The following is an 18,342-nucleotide window of genomic DNA, read 5'->3' as shown; positions in this document are numbered from 1 at the left end:
ATAACATAATAAAGGTGATCTATGATGGACCCACAGCCAACATCAAGTAAAACTATTGTTATTTGCTGATGACATGATGCTGTACATAGAAAACCCTAAAGTCTCAATCAAAAAACTATTGGACTTAATAAATGAATTTGGCAAGGTGGCAGGATATAAAATTAATATTCAGAAATCAGTGGCACATTTATACATCAATAATAAACTGTCTGGAAGAGAAATTAAGGAAACAATCCTCTTCACTATTACAACAACAACAAAAAAATAAAGTACCTAAGAGTAAATTTAACCAAGGAGGTAAAAAACTTGTACTTGGAAAATTATAAAACATTGAAAAAAGAAATCAAGAAAGATACAAACCAGTGGAAGCATTTACCGTGTTCATGGGTAAGAAGAATAAACATCATTAAAATGTCTATATTAACCAAAGCAATCTATAAATTCAATGCAATTCCTATGAAAATACCAATGACATACTTCAAAGATATAGAACAAATATTCCAAAAATTCACATGGAACTAAAAAAGAATAAGAACAGCCTCAGAAATCTTGAAAATGAAGAATAAAGTGAGAGATACCACACTTCTTGATTTTTTTTAAGAGACAAAGAGAGAGTCAGAGAGAGGGATAGATAGGAACAGACAGACAGGAATGGAGAGAGATGAGAAGCATTGATCATTAGTTTTTTGTCGCAACACCTTAGTTGTTCATTGATTGCTTTCTCATATGTGCCTTGACCATAGGGCTACAACAGACTGAGAAACACCTTGCTCAAGCCAGCGACCTTGGGTCCAAGCTGGTGAGCTTTGCTCAAACCAGATGAGCCCGCACTGAACCTGGAGATCTCGGGGTCTCGAACCTGGGTCCTCTGCATCCCAGTCCGATGCTCTATCCACTGTGCCACTGCCTGGTCAGGCCACACTTCTTAATATTAAGTTATACTACAAGGCCATTGTAATCAAAACAGCTTGGTACTGGCATAAGAACAGGTATACAGATCAATGGAACAGAACAGAGAACCCAGAAATAAACCCATGCCTTTATGGTCAATTGATATTTGACAAAGGAGGTAAGAGCATACAATGGAGTAAAGACAGTCTCTTTAATAAATGAGATTGGGAAAAATGGACAGGTACATGCAAAAAAAGAATGAAACTAGACCACCAACTTACACCATTCACAAAAATAAACTCAAAATGGATAAAAGACTTACATGTAAGTCGCAAAACCATAAACATCTTGAAAGAAAACATAGGCAGTAAACTCTCCAATATCTCTTGTAGCAATATTTTTGAACTTGTGTTATATTTTTATCGGCCAATTTGACCTGTCCACACAGGTGTTTCACCAGTAGATCAAAACTGGCGTGTCTAAAACAGAACCTGCCATTGTGATGCACACCCCACCCCACCTCCACTTTGCTTTCCTGTATGCTCTGCCCGATCATGACACTGCTATCTGCTCAGTTCCCCAAAGCCTTACACTTTGTAGTTACCCTGACTCTCTGTTTTGTTTTGTTTTTGTCATATGTGTCCAATTAATTCCCACATTTCGTTCTAATTCCTAGATGTTTCTTGAATCAATTCACTTTTCTCCATTCTTATAGCAGCTACCACAGTTCAGGCTGTGATCATCTCCTCAGACCCCTATTACCTCTCATCTGGTTTAAGGTAGCAACGTTTTAACTGGTCTTCTCAATACCTGGTCATCTTCCCATCCAAGCCAACTTTCATCCACTAGCCAGAATCATTTTTCAAAAACTTAAATTTTATGCCAATAAGAACACGCTGCTTTACTGCCATCGGACAATTCTGGCGATCTTGAGAACAGCCCAAATAATAATTTCCAGTTTCAACCTCATTCTCTCCTCTCGGTACCTCTTTGGATTCTTCAGAATTGCAGTGGTGCAGGTTGACTCCCTCTCTTTTTGTTACGAAGGTCAATATGTTAAAGATTTTCTTTAAAACTGCCCCATCAGTACAGGTGAACTAGGAATAAGTAAAGACCATTTATTCTTTTATGATAGTCTGATTAAAATGGAAAAAAGAAAAAATTATAGAAAGACTTAAACAACAATCTACAATAAAAACCACAGAAGCATACAGATTCTGAGTTACCTTTGTAAGATTAGCAAAGGAAATGATACCTCTAGGAGAAAATAGCCTTTAATCTTTTCAAGCTGATAAGAGATGAAATATTAATATATATGGCAGCAAAAGACAGAGTTTACTTTTTTGAAGAAAGGAAAGAACACAAAGATAATGAAGAAGGAAATATCTTCATGTGTATGTCTCATGACATTAAACAAAGGTAGGAATTTTTATTAAACAAAGGGTTACTAAGGATTGATTTGTGAAGGTTTATAAATGATACCTGTCTGTTAGACCACTGACCTTTTTCTGCCATGGTACACTGGTCAGATGTCCATAAACTTCACAAGTCCTTCTGGGTATGGAAGAGGTTGCGGGAAAGAGAGTTTGTGGGTTATGACAATTCAAGTTATCTGTAATTCCAATGTGTTCTTCTTAGTTCATGAATGTGTAACTAACTGGAAGTAAATAAAAATGGCTAACCTTGAAGCTATTCTTCTTTATAAACAACTCAATGCCAAGTTTCAACATTTTAACAAATTACTTGCAAAACACCACATAGTTGATCACAACATTGGTGTGTATATACTATTACATTGAAATAAAAAAGTGTCCCACTATCTTCATGGAAAATAAAGGGAAAAAATACTGAGTATTTTTCATATAATATTTTGTCCTCAAAGGAAAGTAACATGTATTGTGAAAAAAATACAGTGCATATATGTGTATACACACATATTTAATTACAAACAAAAAATCCATGACATAGACTATTATCCAATATTGTATGCTGACTGTGTATAGAACATCTGAACATCAAAAGTGGCTATTAGCCTTTTGCCATATAACATACTGTTCCCATGACTGTCCTAGATAAATAACTATCACTGGGCTTTGGGTGGGGTGAGATGAAGAAAAAGGGGAATGCACTCTAGAATTCTTCCTGTTAGTGTCCAGTGAATCTGATAAGTGAATTCTCGTGTCTCTCTCCCTGAAGGTGCCTGTCTCCTTAGTGTTTGGACATTTAGTTACTTTGCAATCTCGGTTCTCTAACAGATTATAAGGTTATGAATTTGACGTTATTCAAGCTATTTTTGAAAGTTTTTATTTATTGATTTTAGAGAGAGAAACATTAATTTACTGTTTTACTTTTTATGCATTCATTGGTTGATTCTTGTACATGCCCTGACTGAGGATCAAACCCACAACCTTGGTGTATCAGGATGATGCTCTAACCAACTGAGCTATGCAGCCAGGGCCTCCAGCTATTTTTTATTTTTATAAAGGTAAGGGTGATGTTCTTCCCTGCTGTCTTCATTCTGGGGAGGATACGAGGAGTCCTTAATGAGATATTTTACATATTTTAGAAATAATAAATCTTCAAAATCTGGTGTGAATTTTCCATTGAGAGCCCATCGTAATTCAGATTAGCCATACTTCAAGTGCACACCAGCCACATGTGGTTAATGGTTTCCATATTGGACAATGCAGCCCTAAACTTAACAGCTACTGAATGTCTTGTATATACTGTAATAGTCATTGTTATATCTTTTAAAATTAATGTTCCTGGCCTTTAATTTATGAGCACTGAAAAGTTTAGACTTTAGTTTTTTCCATGATTTTTATTAGTAGTAGTATTTTCTAAGTACCCATTTTATGTGACCATAGAAGAAAACCAAATGCCCGAGTATCCTAAATGTATACCTTACCTTCATTGCTTTTTTTTGAAACTGGAAGATATTGGAAGTATTGATGGTGGCACCTAGTTGAGATGAAAATGTGTTAGGTATGATCAATCGAGTATTTCTAGCACATACTTTGGTACCTAGCTTTAAGCCTAATTGACTTGCTACATTAAAGTATTATTTGAATACTTTATAAATATCTTCAGCTTCTTCATGCTGTGATCCTCATTATTATTCACACCAAAATTACAATACTGTTTTTAATCCAATGGAAGCATGTAATAGGACATTATGAGCCAACTCATTTGCTTAAATAGCAACACCAATCAAAAATCTTTTTAGCCCTGGCCGGTTGGCTCAGTAGTAGAGCGTCGGCCTGGCGTGCAGGAGTCCTGGGTTCGATTTCTGGCTAGGGCACACAGGAGAAGCGCCTATCTGCTTCTCCACCCCTTCCCCTCTCCTTTCTCTCTGTCTCTCTCTTCCCCTCCCGCAGCCAAGGCTCCATTGGAGCAAAGTTGGCCCAGGCGCTGAGGATGTCTCTGTGGCCTCTGCCTCAGGGGCTAGAATGGTTCTGGTTGCAACAGAGTGACACCCCAGATGGGCAGAGCATTGCCCCCTGGTGGGCATGCCAGGTGCATCCTGGTCGGGCGCATGCGGGAGTCTGTCTGACTGCCTCCCCGTTTCCAACTTCAGAAAAATACAAAAAAAAAATATTTTAAAAAATTTATCAGTTTTGATTTATGCCAGATGTAGAAATGAGAATTTGAATGCTTAATATAGAATTTAGATAGAAATGCCGAGGGAGTCTATAATGGCAGAAATGTAAGATGCCTTAGAGTTTATTTTATTAAATTCACCGTAAAGTATATTCTTTCAGCCCATTTATTTATGTGGTATTGTAACTCTGAGCTCAAAACTTATCCATTTGTTATAAACCTTTGTTCATTTCACTTCATGTACTATACTGTTTTCTGCCTTCATCGGTTTCAGTCTGAGACAAACTTTGATTGGGATAGTTTCAGGAAATCAGTTGGTCTCAAGTTCTCCCTCTTTCTGAATATGTTCTAAATTCTGCTGTTCTAGCAGTTAATGACATCTTTTTTAAATTTTTCATATTTCCAACGATCTTATAAGACAAGAACATATATATACTGCTCACAAAAATCAGGGGATATTTCAAAATGAATATGAAGCAATAAAAAAAGCATTTGATTTTTTTTTTGCATTTTTCTGAAGCTGGAAACAGGGAGAGACAGTCAGACAGACTCCCACATGCGCCCGACCGGGATCCACCCGGCACGCCCACCAGGGGCGACGCTCTGCCCACCAGGGGGCGATGCTCTGCCCATCCTGGGCGTCGCCATGTTGCGACCAGAGCCACTCTAGCGCCTGAGGCAGTGGCCACAGAGCCATCCCCAGCGCCCGGGCCATCCTTGCTCCAATGGAGCCTTGGCTGCGGGAGGGGAAGAGAGAGACAGAGAGGAAAGCGCGGCGGAGGGGTGGAGAAGCAAATGGGTGCTTCTCCTGTGTGCCCTGGCCGGGAATCGAACCCTGGTCCTCCGCACCCTAGGCCGACGCTCTACCGCTGAGCCAACCGGCCAGGGCTAAAAGCATTTGATTTTTTTTAATAAATAAGAACATCAGAAAAGCAAACAAGTCAATGAAAGTTGTTTGATTATGCAAATGAGATGCAAAACCAACTTTTATGTCATTGGTGAAAATGTACTATATAAAAGGCTGAAAGTACTGGAGTATCTGCACATTCCCTGATCCCCTAATTTTTATGAGCAGTGTAGTTATTTCATAGACAAGCCTTCTTAGGGCAACCTCACCAGCACTCTCCTCTTCCTCCTGCACTCTGGTTCTAGAACAATGGCTTTTCCAACTTTCTAACTAGTAGCGTGTCCTCTTCCCACGGGGTGTCAAAATTGCTACCTGGGGCCCTGGCCGGTTGGCTCAGTGGTAGAGCATTGGCCCAGCATGTAGATGTCCTAGGAGACAGGGCACACAGGAGAAGCACCCATCTGCTTCTCCACCTCACCCCCTCTCACTTCTCTCTCTCTCTCTCTGTCTCTCTCTCGGCACACAGGAGAAGCACCCATCTGCTTCTCCACCTCACCCCCCTCACTTCTCTCTCTCTCTCTCTCTCTCTCTCTCTCTCTTTCTCCTCTCCTGCAGCCATGACTCGATTAGAGTGAGTTGGCCCAGGGTGCTCTATGGCCTCCACCTCAGGTGCTAAAATGGCTCTAGTTCCAATGGATCAATGCCCCAGATGGGCAGAGCATCGCCCCCTTGTGGGCTTGCCAAATGGATCCCCGTCAAGCACATGTGGAATCTGTCTCTGCCTCCCCGCCTCTCATTAAAATTAAAAAAAAAAAAAAAAGTCACTGCCTGGAAAATCCTCCTCTTTCTCTCTTTTTTTATTCTTCTCTCTTACTTTTTTCCCACTTTTCCTTCATATTTCAGTTGAATCATCACTTTCTCAAGGAAATTGTTTTATTCTTTAACTAATGTATCCTCTGTTACATGATTTTACAGTATCATTTACTTTTCACAATCATAACTTTAAACTTCTTTATGAGACTGTTTGACCATGTCCCCCAATAAATTGGGACTCTCCAAGAGGATAAGAACTATCCCTTTTCTTTATTTTTTTTAAAATACAGACCACATTTGCTTTTTTTGCTTACCAGTTTATTTCTAAATACTGAACACATAGTGTCTGGCCACAATAGAACTCAATAAAAAATTGTTTAATTTTGACTGGGTAAATCTAATGGGTACCAGTTTTTGAAAATACACAAAGTTTTAGCTCTATTCTTTATAACATCCACTTAATATTTATAAACACATATAGAGTAAGAGTAATTATCTAATTTTAAAAGTGAAGACATTGAGACTTAGAGATGTTGAGTAAATTCTCAGCATGCGTCGCTGAGATGAGAGCCAGACAGAGCTGACCCACAGCCAATCTGTCAAGCGGTCTGAAGTGTGATTTCGTCAAGTTGTTCATTTACTGCCCAGTTTTGTTTCCCCCTTAGAGCCTAGATTGATTTATGTCTTTATTTTTAAAAGGCCTCTACTTTCAAAATATACTTGATTAACTCAAAACAATTTGCTTTATAGATACATGTTTCAGAAACATGTTATTTTCAAAAGACATGAACATCCTCAGAAAAAATAAATGGTGTTTTGGGTTCTATGTGTGTTAGAATATATATTTACATCTGTATTCTGTTTCTGTGATGGAATATTTGGACTCTAAAGGCCAATAGATTTTCTTCATTATCTCAATAAAAAAGTAGAATTTATTTTATGTTTTAGCTTTTACATTATAGATAAATCAATAGCAAAACTAAAAGTTTTTGCCATTGCTTCAGATTTGAAAAGTAGGCACCATGATTTATAGAAAATGCAATATTTTATCATAACCCTGTAGGTAATCTGTGTTTCATCTCCAATATAGTTTTACAGTACTGGCTCATTACCAATAAATGACATTCTGCCTGTTAAGTATTTAAGGCAAGAGACCATTAAAGTTTAGGCTTACTAATTTTTATTTTTAATTTTAAATTAACCAAAGCAATAAAATTTTCCTAAGGCCACTTTATTTGAGAAAATATCAAGTTTTTTTAAAGACTTAGAAGTTAATTCCCAGTCATTCAGAGAACGGCGTGATACCCACAAGTGTGCTATTGTGAGCTGAACCTTCTTTTCTTAGCCGTAGGAACATAACAGCCACCTGTTGCAAAAACTGTGGAACCACCACTAATTACCTTAGTTATCAGGAGTCAGAGTACTTGTGACTGAGGCTGGTTTCACCACCGAGCTTTATGGTAGTACATGTTCAGTAAGGTGAGTAGTAATTAAGCTGTGTGAAGTCTCACTTCTCAGAACTGAATGGTACAGGGGCTGCAAGTCATTTTAAATTCATTAGTGGGGCAAGTAGCAGTAAGTAGACACTTGACTGTATAGGGCTGTGCTTGATATATTTTGGGGTGAAGGAAGCCACAGGGGTATCACATTAGCTCTAATGATAGGTCTTGGCTAAGTAATAGACCACATTTCCCAAATAGTCAACTACTCTTATAGTCATTTTTAAATGCCGATTGACTTACTTCCCACTCACAAGAGGCACACTGAGTCCTCCTCCTTTCACTCTCTCATGCACACTCATAAATTTATGAGCTTTTGTTGACAAGCCATTGCTTCAGATCTGAAAAGGAGGCACCATGACTTGTGGAAAATGCAGTATTTTATCAAGGGTATGAGAAACAAACCCTTTTAAGGAAAATAATGGCATAGAATGTGAAGAGAGACTTTCTGTGTTTGAATTCTAACTTCTCTATGCAAGAGATGGAAAAATATATAAACTTCTCTATTATAAAAGAGCATTTCCTTAGTCTGTTATTAGAATTGCTTGGGCTAATACTATATGGGAAGGACTTAAAACAGTACTTGACACATAGAGTGTGCAACTAACACTATTAGTTTTGCTGTTATCTTTATTATTATTTATTATTTCTATCATTTTATCACTAGCAATATTTGGGGTGGGTATTTACTGGAGGTACCAGTCTTGTGCTGATGACAATAAAGCAATCAATAGAAAACAAGTCTGGCCCTGGCCAGTTGGTTCAGTGGTAGGGCATTTGCCCAGAGTGTGGAAGTCCTGGGTTTGATTCCCGGTCAGGGCACACAGGGGAAACGACTGTCTGCTTCTCCACCCCTTCCCTTCCCCTTTCTCTCTCTCTCTCTCTCTCTCTCTCTCCCCAACCACAGCCAAAGTTTAAATTTTTAAATGACCATATTTCTTTTCAACAAATGCTAAGTTATTCACAAGCTGTTTCTTGCTTCCTTCAAACACCAGAGATCGTCTCAGAAGGCACAATTCACTCATTTTCAGAAAAATTAGAAACTTGTAGTTGAATTTATAAATAGTTGCTCCAGCTTAGCCATTGGAACCTTATGCCTTGGTTTGGTCACCTAAAGATGACATCTCTTATAGCTTTGCTGTGCCCAGTGATTTATATCAACAATCAAAGCCTTGTTCCCTGGAAACTTCAAATGACCTACTACATGGAATGGAAGTCTTATTAGCATCTTTCCCTACCTCCAATTTATACCAGTTCCTTAACAGATGATCACAATACAGTATAAAACTGAGACCTGTTCATGGGAAAAACTTTCATTACCTTCTTGTCTAGTTCTTGCCCTCGTTTGGATAATCTTCAAAATGACAGCCAGCTAGAGAGATAATGTTAAAAGATATTACTAAAGTTCCTTCTGTCTATACTATATGATCCCCACTTATATAACTATTATAAAGACCAAAATGAGTTAATCCACAAGAAGATCCCGTAGCCGCAAAGCTGGTATCATGAAAGTGCATTAAAATTCTATTTCATTAAAATTAAAACACTAGAGTATTAATTGTGACTAATAAATATGTAATATTTTAACATATACTAAGTCGTTTTATAGTAAAAATCTTATTTGACTTGGAGCAAGATATTATGGAAATCTTATGGGTTTCTTCAAAATTCAATGGGAAAAAATATTAGTCTTTGTTCCTCAAATTCCTTGAGATCAGGAAATATAGTTTGAAGTGTGACTTCCTACTGATGAAAAATTTTTATTGTTATTTATTAATCATAATTTGTAGAATTCATACCTGAAGGTGGCAGATATCCATTAAATATTTATAAATGAATTCATTGCTGAGAAAATTTCAGGATATCTGATATAGACCGTGCCATACTTTTAGTTCTTAAGATCTTGGAGTTTAATTACAGAATTTTATTTGAGATTAAAAAGAAAATTAGGTCAGCTATTAAAAACAACTTAAATATAATACTCTATAAAAAGAGTATATTCACCTCTGTTTTCTAAGAAACACACTAGACAAATTTGTTATTTATAGTAAGCCGCCTTCTATAAAGGATTTGAAGTGGCTCATAGAAAGGTGTGAATTTTATAAGGAAGGAGTAAAGGGAACTTCTAGCAAAAGAAAGTGAGAGATAAAGTTTCCACTCAAATATTTAGGACATAAAATCCTACAAAATTGCTAGAACTGGAGGTAGAACACCTTTCTAAACACTAGTCAGAGGGGTTAAATGATATGTATTATAAAACCAAGCTCTATTCACAATATTCTTTTCCAATGAAACATGAGAAATATGGGACTATACATAAAATTTTAAACAATCACTAATATTCAAATAAAGAACATTAATTTCTGGCCTGACCTGTGGTGGCGCAGTGGGATAAAGCGTCGACCTAGAACACTGAGGTCGCCAGTTCGAAACCTTGGGCTTGCCTGGTCAAGGCACATATGGGAGTTGATGCTTCCTGCTCCTCCCCCTTCTCTCTATCTCTGTCTCTCTCTCTCTCACTCCTCTCTCTCTAAAAAAATCAATAAATAAAATATTTTTTAAAAAAAGAACATTAATTTCTACAAGACTAATGAAGAGACTGATACCATTTGCTAATCCACTTATAAAAGTTAGTATGGAAATTGTCATGAAAATCTAGAGAGAGAAAACATTCTGCTATGTTTTACAAGGTGTGTTTCTAGATGTTTCACTTTTTTATATGCAGAAAACTCAAAATCAGTTGTAAACTTTTAAGATTGGTGACTATAGCTTACTCATCATTTACTTTTCCTCCTACCTTTGCCCACAAAAAAATAGCAGCTGTCATTATTTAAAAAAAAATGAAAACAACTCCTACTCTATGTTAGGTGTTTTTCATTTAAATTAAGTGTTTTAGTTTGGCTCAGGCTGCCATAAAAAAATACCCTAGACTGGATGGCTTGAACAACAGAAATTTATTTTCTAATGTTCTGGATGCTGAAAGTCAAGAGATCGGGGAGCTGGCATGGTCAGGTTTAGGAGAGAGCTCTTTATCTTGTTTGCAGACAGCTGCCATCTTGGTGTGTGCTCATATCATCTTTTCCTTGTGTCCATGTGTGGAGAGAAAACTCTCTGATGTTTTCCCTTATAAAGGCACTAATTCCATCATGAAAGGCCCACCCTCATGATCTCACCTACTCCTAATTATCCCCCCAAAGCCCCTCTCCAAATACCATCAAAGTGGGGATTAGAGTTTCTACATGAATTTTTATGGGACACAAATACTCAGTCCATAACACATAGTCTTCATGAGACCTAGCAGTTAGAATGTTATGAAAGCATGAGGATGGGATTTTATATATTTGCATCATTTGTTTACGTAACCATAACTTAGATTTACCAGAATCTGATGACAACTGGTCCTAGAAAACAAATTCACTCTAAGCACACTGTCAAGCTTGATAAATATTTTATACTGGAATGTTAACTTATTATTTTAACATGAGAACATTACCTTCAAGCAGACAATGGTTGGGTTGACAGAGCAGTAAAAATTGTCCTGATATGAAATAAGAAACTAAATTTTGGTCAAAAATGACAGTTAATGAATTTATTTGCCCATGCTTTCCACATAGTGAGGCTTCATTCATTCATTGTCAAATTTTCTGCTAGAATTATGTAAGAAATGGAAAAATTATTCTTGAAGGGTGAACTTGTGTCCTTGGATGAACAATAATCTACAGAAAATTCACCAATGAAAGTTCGGGTCATAGGACACCATTAACTCTGATTGGTTTTCATATGAACACCATTGTGTGGTTGTGGAAAATGCAATTTCTGTGGTATCTGGATACCTAGATTTAAACTCTGGTGATGTCATTACAAAATCTTAAGCAAATTACTTTGTTACTCTAAAATGACATTTTCTTGTACTAAAATATTTCTCAGAGTCATCATAATAATTCAACAAAATAAAAGTAAAAATAAGAGCTAAAATTTATTGAATGTTTTTGTGTTCTGGACAAGGTGCTTACCTTCTTACAAATATAGGTCAATTGATTCTTCCCTGCACTTTCTGTGCCTTCCTATAGGTGGAGTACACTTCCCTGTCCTGTCAATCTTGCTTTGTGAATGGGATGTGAGGAGCTATGATTGATACAACGTCCAAATAGAGATTTTAAAGAAACTTTTGCATTTTAGTTCTGCCTCCTCCAGTATTTGCCTTCTGCCATGAGAAAAGCAGATCTCAGTGGCTAGTCCTTCACCTGAAACTTGAAATCAGAAGGTATGTGAAGTTTAGCATTGCCTGGAAGAACCAGGCCAACCCAAGTCCTCATCATATAATATGTTCAAGTAAGTACTTGCTGCTATAAGACAATGGGAGTTTGGGGCTTGTCTGCTGCTACAGTGATGCCTAGAAGCCAATTATTGCCCTAACATTTCCAGAAATATGTGCAAAGGCTTTAAGGCCAGTGGTGAACAGCCATGAAACTATTTCAGAGACCAGCATACTGTTATTTCATGGGATGCCATACTATTTAATTAACACACTTTTTTCAAATATGCTTTAATTTCCGGAGGGTCACTTGTTGCTATGAAATGTACTATATTATTATAAATTATATTTTATGATTGATTATTGTGGAATAAAAGAATATTATTTTTCAGCCATAAATGTAGTATACTGCCTTTATCATTTTGTATTATTTGCTGATTATCTGTTTTACATGTGAATGTCTATATCATTACATGTAATTTCTATTTTACCTCTAATCCTTATGTCATTAATTTACTAATCAGTTCTGTTGAACAGTAGTATTAATGGGCACAGTTCTTTTATTTCTGACCTTAAAATAAATGTATTTAAATTTATCAATTTGTTAAAATTTATACATAGATTTTAAAAAAAAATCTATTTTAAGAACAGAGGAACATTTTTGTCTATTCTGAGTTTTTTAATTTTTATATCATTTTTATCAGTTTCATTTGGTCAGTAAAATAAAATTATTCTAATTATAATAAAGGTGTTTTTAAAGGAAACAGGACAAATACGAATGTAAAAAGAGCTGAGTGAATGAAGGTCAGGAAGACTTACAGTGTAGGGTCATGGAGCCTCTGATCACCTCAACCTGAAGCATTAAAACAAGTGAGTTTCTCAATCTCTCAAGTTTGCCAGAAAACTTGAGCAACTGTTAAGTCTCAAGGAAAGGCCAAGACCTTGGTCTCGGTCTGCAACGGCCAAGGAAGAACTTGTGGAGCAACTGTGATGCGATGGTAGCTGGCTGCCACACTGCACTGCAATAAGAACTTCTCCTCTAGTTTACATTCCAAATATTATGCAAGGTCTTTTCACTGGCCGATTCTAGCTTGGAAGTACGGCAGGGAAGGGGATTTTGGAACAGGAGTTTCCTGGTTTCAGCACTGCATAAATCGACCTTAGAAGAGGGTTTACTAAGGCAAAGTTGTGGCTGAAATACAGCAAAATAATAACCATATTTAGATATAAATAGATGATAGTAAGTACATATTGAGATAATTATGTTTTTCCTTTTACTTATTCAGTACGGTGAATTGACCTATCTTTCCAAGGTACAACTTCTCTAATAGAAGCCCTATTTGGCCATGACATATTAAAATATACTTTGAGATCCATTTAGTTGAAAGTTCTAATCAAATTATTAAGTATGTATACCAACCTGAAGGCTTTTCATAAGAAATTGAAGAGGATGTGCTCCACTAAGAAGGACTACATTCAGGAGAATGTGAGTTATGTGATATGGAAGTGAGGATCCATATATTCACTATTTTTGTTGTTCTTAATTCTTTCTTGTAATTATTTCCCTTTGGTATCTTAAAATTCTCCCCTCTATGTTCATAATATCTATTTTTTTCTCTTGGTTATTGTCCAATTTTTGTCTTTTTGAATGCCTATTTTGTTTGAGTGCTAAACACTGTGTTTGGAAAATTATAGGGCTGACTTGAGACTCCAGAGAGTATTGTCCTCCAGAGTTGCTTTTTCTTTTGGCAGGAACAGAAGAGTTTAATGTAATATGGAGTTGATCTGTTTTGAATCTGAGCTTCAGTCTTTTTAAGTGTCTAATTCCATTCCACTCTTACTCTTACAAATTAGCCTTTCGTTGTCTCTCCTGAATGTCTGGAGTAATTACCAGTGCTTTTCTTCCTTGGCCTCAGTTGTGGTAGAAAGCCAAAGTTTTATTCATCATGTAGTATTTTCGGCCATCAGGGGTAAAGTGGCCCCATACGTCGAGGCCACCGTGAGCTTCCCTTCTCCCCGGAATCTTGGCCACTGATGTCTTCACTGCCTTAGTAGTATTCCTGTTTCTGGTGGGCTTTGAAACTGACATGGAGAAGTTGATGGTGCTTGACATTCTCTCTCTGCATTTGTTTGAGGTCTAAGTGCTACTGTCCTAAAATAATTAAAGAGAATTATTTGGTTGAGACTTTTTCTGCCTACCTGAATTTAGTGTATAAACTGACACGAGGGCTGACAATGGTAGAAACTGAGAAATATTTTTCCCTTTGCCTAGTATAATTCATACTAACTGGTTTCTTACTGTCTCTTTCTGCAGAGTGGGTTTATTTCTCATTAGCTTGCAATATTGAAGTCCTATCTTTGAGGATGGGTACCCTTTAATCTTCCTACTTTATGCAGAACCTAATCTTTTTCTCCTATGGCTGTCACAGTGAAAGTTTGTCACCCTGAGTGTCAGAGAACCCTCAGGACAGCAGCAGGCTATTCCTGCTCCCTCGCAGATGTGCTGTTACTTTGTCCTTGTATTTGGTTTTGATGTCCCATTTGTGTCTGTGTGTTTACCTCTGTACATAGCAATAATTCTTGATAGCAATAATTTTTAAAATGTGATTCTAAAAAATTTGTTTCCAGTATTTCAAATTATTTTTCAATGAAAAAGAGAAGCGTACTATTGTCTAAATGAAAGTTTGTCTTTACTGTAAAAGTATCAATAATTGTGGAGCATCTTTTGAGGAAGGATATTAGCCAATCTGTCTTACAAGGGCCCTTTACCTCTTTATCTGACACAATTTTAAACAAACGTTCTTTTTCACTAACATTTTTCTTGTTTTTAATAGAACCTCTCTTAATTGACACCTGTCATTTCACAACACGCATATATTAAAGATACCAAATTTATTAAGGAATTACAGAGAGAGAGATGCTTATAGCTACTTTTCTTTTTTTTTTTTCAGAAAAACATTAAACTCAACTGTTTCTTGGTCATTTTTTTTCCTTCAGTTCTCTGAAAATGTGGCTTAAACTTAGTCATACCATAAAATTTACTCTGTGGGACACTCTGTTAGCAATAAGAGAAGAACAAAAAAAGAAGTGGGAAGCATGGTCACCACAGACAGTAAATATCTAAAGAACATTTTTATTAGGAAAACCTGTCAAAAGACCGAGCTATAGCAATCTTTCTATGATTGGAAGAAAATCATGGAGACATTTCAAAAATGTTTATTATACAAAAGCTGACAATTTTTACTTGTAACTGCGTCATTCTTCTGAAGATAACTCAGGAAGCAGACCTGCCTGCCTGCTTGTCCTGTCTTCCTCACTTTATCCCTCAGGGTTTGCTCCCACCTTTAGAAATTCACCTAATGTCATCATATCAATTCATCTGTCATATAAATAAATGACCTGAAAGCAAACTATGGACTTCTAGAGAGGTAAGGAGTCTGGTGGGACAACATTCATGCAGAGCAGCAGAGGCGCTGTGAGGTCTTAAGACAGAAGGGGGCTTAAAGAATAAATAGCTGAGATTTGTTGATTACCTTCACATTCAATAAAGTCAACCAATGTGAGTAAATCAACATCTCAGAGCCATGATCTAGTCAGAAGTTGCTGCTGTGCTCATATGTTCCACTTTGCTTCATGACATACAAACGGAGTAACAAAAAGACTGAACAATGCAGACAGTGATTCTAGATACTCACCAGAGAATAAAATGTTTTGTTGCCCCAGAACTGAGTGAGATTAAAGGAAAATAAAATGTTTGAACCTTAATTCCTGCCACTGCGAGGTCTCGGCAGAGTCAATGCTATACTTTGGAATGTGATACTTATTTCACCACAATTCTGTTTTCAAATTCTGGATCACTTAGGAATAAGTTCAGTGGCATATATAATACAGTGACTTCACAAAACAGAGGGTGCATTTTCCTCTCACACAAGTAGGAGCTTGACAGTTGGTCATCCAGGGTGAGTGCATTCGCATCAGTGTCATCTGGGTCCCAGCTTCCTCTCGTCCTCATGGTTGCAAGACATCTCTTGCCCCAATTCCTCTGGCATCCCAGCTGAACTCCACAAGGCAGGAGAAAAGACATAAACTACTTAAGTCTGTGACTGTTTTACAAGGTTTCCTAGAGGCCTTACATGTATTATTAGTCAGGACTGTCAAAAGCTACCTTTATGTATAAAGAAAAATGAAATATGTAGATTCTAGATGTTAAAATTACCATTTCAAGAAAAACAATATTTGTTGATAAAGAATAAAAGCAGATTAGATACTGGGTAATCAATTAAACACAGTGTTCTATGGGGTGTATACTTTACTACATGGTAGGGGCAATAATAGCATCATTTATTATTATGGCCCAAATATTGCTGATTCTCCTATAAGGTATATTTTCAGGATAGCACTTCTTTACCCCCTTGAAATAAGGTGCAGCCATGTTTTTTTGCTTCAGCCAACAGAGTGGAGAGAAGTGACGTGTCATTTCCTGGGTAGAGCTAACAGCTGGTGTGCATCTGCTACTCAGGCACAGTCCTGGGACCGTCCCAGACGGTGGCTGTTTCCCCAGCCTGGGAGTAAGTACGGTGAGCTGAGTTCCCGTGCTGAGCATGACAGGCACAGAGCACGCAGCTTGTGCATGGTCAAGACGGGATTGGGAGGTAACTTTTTATACTACATTATCTAGGTCACAATGACAACTGCTTTCTAGGACTAGATTCTAGAAAGTATCTGGTCATTTCTATGTCTTCATCATTTTTAATACTGTTTTCTCCTTTTATGTGTCTTTTCCTTTTCTCTTCCTTTCTTTTCCTGACTCCACCCTCTGTCCCTATCTCTGAAAACCATCTAGCTGCATTATTGGCACTGAGGTGAAAAGAGCTACTTCCTCCAAGCTACAAGCAAAACAGCATAACTTCTAGTGGCTCCGTCTTCTTCTCCTTGGTGCATCTGAAAGTTGCAAGCCTCAGCCCTGGCCGGGTAGCTCAGTTGTTAGAGCGTCATCCCAACATGCCAAGGTTGCATGTACCCAGTAGGTTAGGGCACATACAAGAAACAACCAACAGTGGCATGAATAAGTGGAACTACAAGTCCAACAAGTCGATGGTTCTCTCTCTGCATCCTAGTCTCTCTCCTGTCCTCTCTCTATATAAAATTTTAAAAATAAATATAATAATAATAAACAAATATTTTTAAAAAATATTAAGCCTCAACAGGCCAAGTGCTCTGTCCAGCATCTCAAATTGTCTTTTTTTTTTTTCTGTTTTCTTTCCAATTTGTGGATGACTAAAGATGGATTAAAACAAAAAGAAGTCCCTACCAGAGATTTGGTTACTTGATTAAACTTGAGGATAGCTCAGCAAGTAAATGATGGCTTAATTTAAATTTCTACAGGACCATTCAAGAACGCAAAGGATAAAGGAAAGCAGATGCCAGATCACAAGATGTAAGTCCTGGGAAGGAATGGAAATGGCATCAAATAGCATATGTCCTGAAGCTTCACACATTCTACTTAGGGTAGGCTTAATTGGCTACATATTTCTATAGTTAGAAGTCATTATTATGGTATGTTTTTAAAGTAGAGACAAGTAAGAGCTTTCATTGTTAAGAAAGTTTTTTTTAATGATGATTACATCCTACAGAGACAATAACGATCATCTAAATGTGTCTTGCTTTAGAAGCAAGATTTGGTCACAATACCAGACTTGTAACCAGAATACTAAGTGAACATTAATAGTAGAGGATGAGCAAGATTGTTAGAACTTAAAACTCATTTCTGAGAGTTTAGTAATGTTAACTCAGGGAGTGTCACGGAATGACAATTAGGAGTGAAGGATCCTATTCCCACAACTGCAATGGTTCAGGAGTCTGTTTTATGAAACAGTCTTTTCTCTTAGACACTTCTCCATTGATACTCAAGGAGGTAAATCCATTTACTGAAAATAGAGTAACAGCTCTAACATCCAGGTTAATTTTCCCTAGCAAAAATATATGCATAACTATATTAGAAATAGCCAGAAATTGCTTCAATGTTAGCAGATACTGGTCATTTTTAAGTTTTTTACTTTATTTTATGTTTTTAAAGATTTTATTTATTCATTTTTGAGAAGGGAGGAGGAGAGAAAAAGAGAGAGAGAGAGAGAGAGAGAGAGAAGCAGGGAAGCAGGAGGCATCAACTCCCACATGTGCCTTGATTGGGCAGGCCCAGGGTTTTGAACTGGCGACCTCAGCATTCCAGGTTGACACTTTATCCACTGAGCCACCACAGGTCAGGCCAGGTACTGGTAATTTTTGTTCATTCATTATTTTTTTTCAAATGCTGCCCCTCCCATATCCCATGTGGTTTTTCTGTGGTGGTCAGTCAATTCTTGTGCTGAAGGGACAATTTACCTTGAATGATGTATTGTTGAAGTTGATTTCCTAATGTTTTAAAAGTACTTTTTCAT

General features: G+C 37.1%; 1 non-coding gene across 1 annotated transcript; it reads right to left on the bottom strand.

The window, feature by feature from the left end:
* Positions 1-5,304: 5,304 nt before the first annotated feature.
* Positions 5,305-5,380, bottom strand: TRNAP-AGG (transfer RNA proline (anticodon AGG)). The gene has a single exon. It is a non-coding gene; the product is annotated as a tRNA-Pro (tRNA).
* Between the last annotated feature and the right edge of the window lie 12,962 nt (positions 5,381-18,342).

Source organism: Saccopteryx bilineata, chromosome 1 (genome assembly GCF_036850765.1).
Source record: "Saccopteryx bilineata isolate mSacBil1 chromosome 1, mSacBil1_pri_phased_curated, whole genome shotgun sequence".
Lineage (NCBI taxonomy): Eukaryota > Metazoa > Chordata > Mammalia > Chiroptera > Emballonuridae > Saccopteryx > Saccopteryx bilineata.
Note: the sequence above shows the minus strand (reverse complement) of the source record. Positions and strands in the feature narration are given on the sequence as shown.